Source organism: Talpa europaea (genome assembly GCF_964194135.1).
Source record: "Talpa europaea genome assembly, chromosome: 14".
NCBI lineage: Eukaryota > Metazoa > Chordata > Mammalia > Eulipotyphla > Talpidae > Talpa > Talpa europaea.
Window position 1 is genome coordinate 60,273,885 of NC_140082.1, and position 9,814 is coordinate 60,283,698.

Here is a 9,814-nt window from a genome sequence, read left to right on the forward strand (position 1 = left end):
GTGCACATTGTAAACCTTAGTGGAACATTTTAGATTTTTTCCTAACATTGCTTTTGCATAAATCATTACACAAATTATTACTTTATCATGAGAAGTAGAACAAGCAGGTCTGGTTTTCTTTTATCGATTAATATTTTTATTCATAGTAAATTTATGCGTCAGATTTTACATTTTTAATTTCTTTATTGCTGTGATTCTACATATTTGAGGATATGAATATCTGATTTTAAAAAAAAGCATGTGATCTTTCCCCAGGCAAAATGTTTGTGCTTGCTTGTCAAAGTTGTGCTTGTTTTTAGGAGTCTGTGGCTCCCCTGGAGTTCAGTCTTGATTTAATGGTTTGGTGAGGGGAGAGGAGAGCAAATCCCGTGATATTTATGCTGCCAATGATACAAATGACACAGCTATATGATTTAAGATTTGTTTCTTCTTTACATGTTCGCTGTGTGGAATTTGCACGTGTGATATGAATTGTGATAAGGGAGGGTGTGTAAACTTTATTTTTTTAAGATTTATTTCTTTATACAAGAACTGGGATACAGGCCAGAGGCACGGGAGGGTAAGAGAATTCACCAGAGGCAAAGTAGGGAGCAGAACAGGCAGACGACCTAAAACACTGTTCAGGGGAACTAGGGCGAAACAGGAGAGGTCTGCTACACCATGTGTGAATCTCCCTGGCCGGCTGGGAATAGAACCTGCGCTGCAGAGGCTGCTGACAGACACACAACGCTGTGCTCAAGCTACTGTGCCACCATGGAGGCCCGGATTTGTAAACTTTAACACAAGACAAAAAGAAATATGGAGCCAGAAAAACTGCTTACCTACATTGCTGATAATCAAGCCTCATCCAGAGCAAAACAGGAAGCCATGCTGTATCATTTGTACCTGAACCTCTAGCCCTTTCATGAATCATTTGGAGGTAACATTGTGCACTGGTTAGGGCTCTGTGGTCTGGCCCCTGTATTCATGTCCCAGCTTGGCAGTGTCTGAGGTTTGTAACCTTGGGCAAGTTAAATGGGGATATTAGAATATCTGCCTGTAAGGAACTTAAGAAAGTGCTGGCACTTTCTAAGAACTGAGTAAATGCTCACTAAATGACAAAATGACTATGACAATATTTATATTTATTTATTTATTTATTAAAGATTTATTCATTTATTTATACAAGCACTGGGTACTGTCAGAGCACGGGAGGGTGAGAGGATTCACCAGAGCCACAGCAGGGAATGGAACAGGCAGAAAGACTGAAGCACACTGCTGAGGGGAGCAGGGGCGGCAGGAGAGGTCTGCTCGCCATGTGGGACCCATGCCCAGTGGCCGGGCATTAAACTAGTGCTGCAGAGGCCGCGGGCAGCTTTGCAGCCCAGCGCTCAACCTCTGCGCCACCAGGGGAGGCCCTACAATATTTATATTTAGAACGGTTGTTTTAGTTAAAAGAAGCCTTTCTGACTTTATTTTTCAGCCAGCAAAAGTGAACTCATTAAGACAGTTTCTTAGACATTTTGTACGTTGTCCTAAGCATGTTTCCACCTGGACAATCCTTGGGAAGGATGGAGTGGGATGGGCTAGTTCTCAACCTAGAACCATGCCATAGCAACTGCTTAGAATGCGGACTATCTGCAGTGCTTTCCAAGCCTACAGATTGAAATTGTGAAGCATTCTGCATTTCCTTTTCATGATTTGTGGTGTAGATCTGGGGTCATTCGATACAGCTCTTCGTTTTGACTCTTTGGAGAACTTTTGTGGGAAACACCACTAAAGCTGTGATAAGGGGGAGATTTCAGAAGACTGATTGTAAATTTAGAAAGGAAATACTTAGAAATAAATAATGATACATTTTTACACAAATTGATTAAAAGAATTGAAAAAAAAACATTAAAAACTTTAGATGGAAAGTCTGGATGTGATAAAATTCAGGCACTAATTTGGTGCCTGAATATTTTAAACAACATATGGTAGCATTTATAAACATGTATAGGTAAATGATCAAAATAAATTAATTAGACATTTATATTTCTGACACATGCTTGGAAGGATGTCTCCTTATTCTCTGGGATCAATGGTTCTTTTGTTGACACACCAGGGACCAGATGGAAAACATTAGCTACTATTTGCCATACTTGTCAAAAATGTTTTGCAATCATTACTCTTATAATACAACCTAGCCGCGAAGTATAAAAACCAGTACTAATTCACAGTAAAGAAAATAGTCATAATAAATTGAAGCATTGCTGTGAAATGAAAACTAAGTAGATTTTAAAATGAAAGTAAATATGAATCATATCTTTAGCTGTTTAGAAATTATAAATTAAAAGCTATACAAAGATAAAATGATAGGGATTTGATTTTTGCTTTCCTCTGCTCTTTGCATAATATTTAGATGTATTTTTAGCATCTAAAAAGCACAAGCTATATCTTACACTTCACAAATCATCGCTTAGAAACTGGTAACAGTTTCTCATCAACAAATAAGAAATGTGCTAATGAATTTTCATTTGTTATCTAAAGAATATTCTGAAGCACTTGGTTTGATTTTATCATTGATACCAAATCAGCTAAGGCTTTTTTTTTTTAATATTTTACCAATTTTTTTTTGGAAATTTCTTTCTTTCTTTCTTTTTAAATTTATTTATTAATATAAGCACCAGGTACAGTAAGAAATGTGAAAAGGTGAGAGAATTCACCAGAACCAGAGCAGGGGCCATAACAGGTAGACTGACAAAGTATACTGCTGAGGGGAGCAGCGGGCACAGCAGGAGAGGTCTGCGTGCCATGTGGGACCCTCTCTGGTGGCCCGGGATCAAACCAGTGCTGCAGAGTCTGTGGGCAGCTTCCCAGCCCAGCGCGCAACTGCTGCACCACCAGGGAGACCCCCTAAGGCTTCTATTTTTGACAGATATGTTCAATATGAAAATAATCTTTGTCATAATTTCAGGATTTAAAATTTTTCTGGCTTACTGTTGTCATTTCTCTGAGGTGTCTACATTATAGTAGAGTTAAAATATCTGTCTAATATTAGATTGGCAGGGATTTAGAGAGAGAAATTCACAACAATGGCTGCACAAAATCCTTTCTGTTTTATGCCTTTGGGTGTAAAATTAAGACACCTATGACATTATGAGACACTTGGATCTGGAGCAACATCTCAGAAAAATGTAAACGAAGTTCTGAATTTTTCCCTATTTGGCCAATGGAACAATAAAAATAATTCCCTATCATGTCAGCAGCCAATTTGTGAATGTATATATTTTTGAGGAGAACCCCCCCTGCAGCTCAGGATGTTTGCACAGGCATCCAAATCCAGAGGGTTAGATTACAAATATTTCAACTGGGAGTGAAATGAAGAATCCTTCCATATTTCTAGCAACAGAGGAAAGGAAACAAAAATTTCCAAAAAGCAGAATTTTTCAATGAAACTCATTTCCTAATAGCCTAATATTTACTGTCACAGGTGTACCAGGATGTCCTCTGAAAATGTACTCAGTAAAACCGATGCAAAAGCAATAAAACCATTCCTTGGGGAAACTTCTTTTTTGGATTCCATTTATTGATAATTTATTTGAAATGAAACTGTAGCATGTTCATATTGTGTCCATTTAGGTCTCTTGTGGGTGATTTCAAGGGTCTCTTCATAAACAGTAGCAGTATCAAGTAGCTCAGATTAGTGAGTCTCTTATGATGGCTTTTAGGTCCACAGTATTTCTTTCAACTAATTTCTCTTTGTGGATATATGACACCTATTCCCAAAGTATCACCTGGAGTAATTGTTGAGGAGCTTTTAAAAATCACAACGCCTGCTCCCAAGGCTCCCAAGAGAACCTTCTCCTGGCCCAAAAAAGTAAGTAGCTTTCAATGGTGATGAGAGCTAAAAGGGCACTGGGAGCAACAGTTCCAGGGGATCACTGTTGCCTCTCTGCTTCAGCTGGCAGCTCACTGCTCCTTGGTGTGTGTGTGATCTCACAATCACAAAAGAAGTTTAAAAGCAGGGCGTATCTGATTAAAAGTGACAATGAAATCCTACTGGCACAAATGAAATTGGTTGAGTGCAGTTACATGAGTCACACACACAGGTGATAACTATGGCTAACATATGTTTAGCATTTATTATGTGTTCTTTATATATTATTTAATTCTTAAAATAGCACTGTGATGTAGGCATGATTAGCCCCATTTTACAGATAAGGAAATGGGCCTTAGGGATTAAGGAATTTGTCCCAACTACCTAGCCACTACACACAGCAGCTGGAAATACTTTCATGGTCCTCTGAAAAGTCATATTTATAAAACCTTCAAAACCTCTAAAACCCATGGTCTACAAGATTCCTGGGTACATGACTAGCCCCTGACAAAGTATACAACACCTCCTCACCAACTCTTCTGGAGACCCACCATATTGCTAGGTCTTTGGGTAAAGAGTAAATTGACACTTGCCCTTAATGAGAAATAGCCTAGAAGCTTAAGGGAGATAAAGTGAGACAAAGCTAGAAAGACTCATAAAGAAACGGCTAACACAGTTTATTCACCTGGGGAAATCTGGTCAATGAGTGAAAGGAAAGAACAATAATTGTCTAATAAAACTACCCTTCCTTTTCCTGAAAGACAATCTGAAAAAAAGATGCTGCTTTTAGTATATAAAAACGGAGAGTAGAAAGGGATCTCCAGAAGCAAAGAACAAATGAATTCTAGTTTACTTGTTTAAAAACAAATTCTTGAACACAAGTCTTGATTTTAACATTTTTTAGATATTGTGATGTTACTTAATATCAAAAGATGGTTGACTTTCAGGTCTTAAGCTTCTCCAGAAGGAAAAGTCTGGTCTGCAAAACATTTCTAGCTAAAAAGCTTCAACAAATTCTGGCAATAGTTTGGAATCGTGAACAACCTTGTTCTTTCTCAAATTGTTCTACTCAAAAGTCTCTTTTATTTACTCCTAGGCAAATGGTTTGGGTTACCCTAAACCCTGCTGCCTCCCCGAATTCCCCTCCAGTCACATTTCCACGTCGACTCTCAAAATGAATCTGGGTCTGTGCGCCTGAGCAGGGGGGCCAGAGCCGCCAGCTGTAATGTGCCCGGGCAGTGTTTTCCCTTTGGACTGCCAACCTGAGTCAGGGCCGAGAGGGTGGGTGATTCAAGATGAAATGATTCCATCTAAGCTTTTGGTTCTGATGCGTAGGAAAACGTCTTTGTCATGTGTGCCAGGGAAATGCAAGTTTAGTAAAAATAGGCAGGGAATTGTTATATAAAAGTAAAATTGCTTGTATGACCTCAGGACTGGGATATTAAAGTGCTATCTCAAGAGGGGGAAATATAATTGGAGGTGTATTACAACTTCCCATTTTTTTCTGTTTAATATATTTTATTTTATATAATTCTTACATCATTTTTCATTTTTGCACAATGTATGCATTTTCATTTTGGTTACATACCCAATACAGACTAATTATAATAAAGAAAAAATCAAAATCAACACGCAACTATAAACCAGAGACACACTAGGGTGGGGGTAGGAGAGGAGGGATTGGGGTCAAAATAAGGGGAGTTCAATTGTATGAGAAACAACTCATCATTTAATGTAGATTAGAACTTGAGTTCCCCTTTGAAAGGATTTTAAGGGAATACTTTGGCTTTCAAGAATCTTGCTATTGTTTTCTCCCAGATCACGAAAGTATTAGAAAGTGATGACTCACAAAACCAAGAAGAATCTTCTCATTAGCTGATGTGAGACTATATGACTATATATTACCCTTTAAAACTTATCTAAGGAAGGAGATCACTTGAATTCTAATACTGATACATAATTTTAGGTAATTTTTACGTGGAACAATGAACTGATGACCAAATTGACATCAAGGACATTTATTTTTCCTTTCATTCAGTGACATTTTTATCCCTCTTGAGCTATGCTGCGTTTTGGTAAACTCATAGTGACATCTGAAATACGCCTCCCCATATTCTCCTAGAAGTAGATAATGCCAGAACAGAATAATTCTTTTTTTTTCTAGCTGAAGCTATTATGGCAGAAGTGAATGTGTCATCTCTACTCACTCAGAGTTTTGCTGTCTTTGAAGTTTTAAATTTTTAAAATGCAATAGGGAAGGGAATAACAATACAACTACGAATTGCATTTGTAGAAGGTAGAATACATTGAATATACTACAGCTTACATATGCATAATGTATATATTGCTAATTCAGGACCTACACACTGTCACAATACTATCTTCGTAGTTTTCTCCTCCACAGTTATAAGACTGACTATAATATTGTAGTCTTAAAAAAAAAAACCTACCATTAAATGGCACTGAGAGCTAGTGTTGAAACTTTTAACTCCTCAGAAAATGAGCAAAAATACAACTAAAATGACCTCCCTACATTCACACACACGTCCGCATCAAAACGGCTTCCTATAACTGGAACAAGTGTGGTTCCACATTCTTAGAAAGAAAAATGATCCGTATGTTCTGTGTGGAAGCAACAACACTGAGTGTTCAAGTAAGAGGAAGTTACAGGAACTGAAAGATCCTTTCAAGGAAGAATGAATAGCTAAGAGAGTTAAATGAAGGGAATGAATAAATAAATGCATTCAGGTCATGACACTATTAAATTGGAACAAGCTGTCTTCGAATATTCAAAAAAATTATCCCAAAGAAAAGCAGAGTAAATCATAGTCATATGGCTTAAATTAGAGTAATGCGGTAAAACTAAGTAGGACTGGTATTATTATTTTATTTGAAGAGCAATTTTGAACAATCCTTCTGGGATAATTGATGATGGTGTGAAAATGATTTTTGGGAAATGAATGATTTTGCTAAAGATTTCTATAGAGATGGTCTTTTAGGGGTGGGAGAACACCAGCCATTTATGGCTGCTTTGCTCTGGTGAAAGATTTCCACTCCTTTCTTGCCATCTGCAAACCTGTTGCAGCTTGGTTCTCCAGTTCTCTTTTATACACCTGCAGCTGAGACGGGAGACTCAAATCACGAGAACTGGGAAGAAAGGACCATCAGGTAAACTTTATGTTTGTGTATATGTGTCCGGTCGTCCACAGAACTCTAGATTAAGAACTGGAAGCTCCGGATCTCAGACGCTCAATAGCTACATGGTTTAGAACAAGCTGTTCTGTTCATCATAATTCCGTTTTTTCCCATCTGTGAGTTATGTTGCTGACATCATTGAGTTATAACAGGGATCAAATGTGTTGTGGAAATGCAAAGTGTATTATAGATTCATTATTACTAACACTAAAGTAATTCTGTGCTGCTTGCTCCACCCCACTTTCCCAGCATTTTTGCCTCTATCCCAACTCTGCCCTTGCTGATAGGTTGGCAGAAGCAGTGCCCTGCACTGTGTGAGATGAAGAAGCTCAAGAGAGCGGTACCAAGAGGTCAGTTGCCCCAGATTACCAGCTACACCCCCCACTAAGATTCATAGCCTGGAAGAATATTTCTAATAATTACTGTGCAATAACAGAAATGTTTCTGAACAATTATTTATTCTAGTTCTGAGTTCTCTCATTCTCATCTCTAAAATTAAGACATAGGTGCCGGGGACCAGCCTCCGGCAAAATGTCGTGTCAGGGTTCCTGAAAGGATGAGACGGCCTCAGCGAATACGAATGATCTGAAACTTAGGGACTGAGGGGAAGGGAATGAGAAGACACCGACACTTGGTGAGGTGTTAGTATCTTCTGCCGAAAGGCTCAGCAGGTTCTTTATACATTTTTTGCAAGCATTGAGATTACATTATCAAGTGCATAGAAACAAAGCAGAAACAATTAGTGCATCTCCTTTTTCGTGCTCTCAGCAAGAAGGCAACCTTCAAGATTAATAAAAAACTAAGTCTTACACTAAAATTCATTGTTTCAGCTAAACGATAACCTAAGACAATTGATAGCCGCCAGTACATCCCTATCAGCTAAAGCCTAAGCAAAGAAAATACTTTTCTTATGCTCATGGCCTTCACACCAGGGGCCAGCTGCTACTCAGCTATCAGAACTTCCTTTACCTAGAAACACCTTAACTTAAATAACTTCATTTAAGAACATTCCCAAGAAACTTCAAGGGAAGGCAAAAGAAGGACTTAGAATAATAGTTGTATTGTAATGCTTGTCAGGCATGTTCAATAACTTGTCTCCCATTGTCAAGTGGGACAAATTGTTTAATAATAAGTTTTTAAGAGACAATTTTCCGTGCCGTTTATTTACTGTATATTGATGCATATAATGCAGTGCCTAATGCACTTTTTGGGAAATTTTTCTCCTTTTATGACCAAGAATAAAATGTGAAGGGATGTTAGATCTTCAGCCCCACGGTGTGAGGCACAAGGAATCTTCGGCCCCAAGGTGTGAGGCCCTTTAACTTTGGCCCCACGGTGTGAGGCCCTTTAACTTCGGCCCCACAGTGTGAGGCCCTTTAACTTCGGCCCCACGGTGTGAGGCCCTTTGAGCTTAGCTGCTTGCCAGTAGTTTATCTGGCTGGGGCTACAAGGCCTCCTGCAGCACATAGGATTGGTATGAAGAAGGCTCTTACTCTGAAAGTCACTGTTTCTGTACTAGAAAGAGTTCTATCCACTTTATTAAGTTATGGGTTGGGTATGATGGGGCTTGGTTTACTGAGTTTTGCTTGAGATGGGTTTTCAAAATGACAGCATGTTACGAAATACACATATTTTATTATGTATAAAGTACATATTTTAGTGGGCGTGGAAAGGAATGTCTACTGACTTACATGAGGCAGAGCAGAAACTTGGTATTGATATTATAAGTGCATGATTTATAGGTCTGAACACATAATCAAAAGGGAACTTTAGAAGGAAATTTTGTCATTCTTTATGAGGGTTCACAGACTAAAGAAATAATAGGTTAAGGTTAAGGAATGTTACTATGTGCATAGGCATCAAAAAGCTGAAACCACTACTAACTAGACTACCGTCTTACCACCAACACAGGGTTTCTCAACGAGGATATTCCTGACATTTTGAGCTGGATAATTCTTTGTTATGGGGCAGACGTGGGCATTGGAGCATATTTTACAACATCCTTGGCCTCCACTCTCTAGATGCCGTTAACACTCTCCCACTTGTGACAAACCAGAATGTCTCCACACATTGCCAAATGACGCCTATGTTTGTTGGGGGCAAAATTACCCTTGAGAGGCAAAGTCACTGCTAGTTGAAAATTACTGTTTTAATTTTGTGGTTAACAATAAGCACTTAACAGCTACATTCTGACAGCTTTAAGCTGCTGGTGATAGAAGGGGGGAAGTGAGTTTAGAAGACTCTCTACTCAAGGGAGACGGCAGAGGAAGTTCAAGCTCAGTTCAGAATGAGTCCAGGAAGATGTTTGGCAGCACTATGGAGGTCTTTCCTTGCAGAAGGAAATTCAGCCCTTTTTTCCTTTCATGTTGCCACATGCCTCCTTTCTCTGACTCTCCAGTAGGAAGTTATGTCTCAGAGCTCTTCTTTGGGACTTCATCCTGCCTTCACCTGGATGTTTCATTATTTACACAATGGCTGATGACATGAGAAAGCATCCCAGAGGTGACATGGTTATTTGCCCTGGCCTTATCCGCAGATATGTCTCTGACTCCTGTAACAGCCTTGTCCATAAGTTTCAAAAAATGTAATTGGAAATTCCACCTCTTCTCTTGAGGCTTTTGTAATGATAACTTTCCCCCTTTTAATTGCTCATGTTTCTTTTAACCTAATATTTTCCTGTTAGTAGAATGCATGTATACTGAGTGATTTGCTCCAAACTTCATACATCTAAAAGATGTCTTTGCTTGAAGATCCTTATTATCATTTTTACTTAATTTTTAA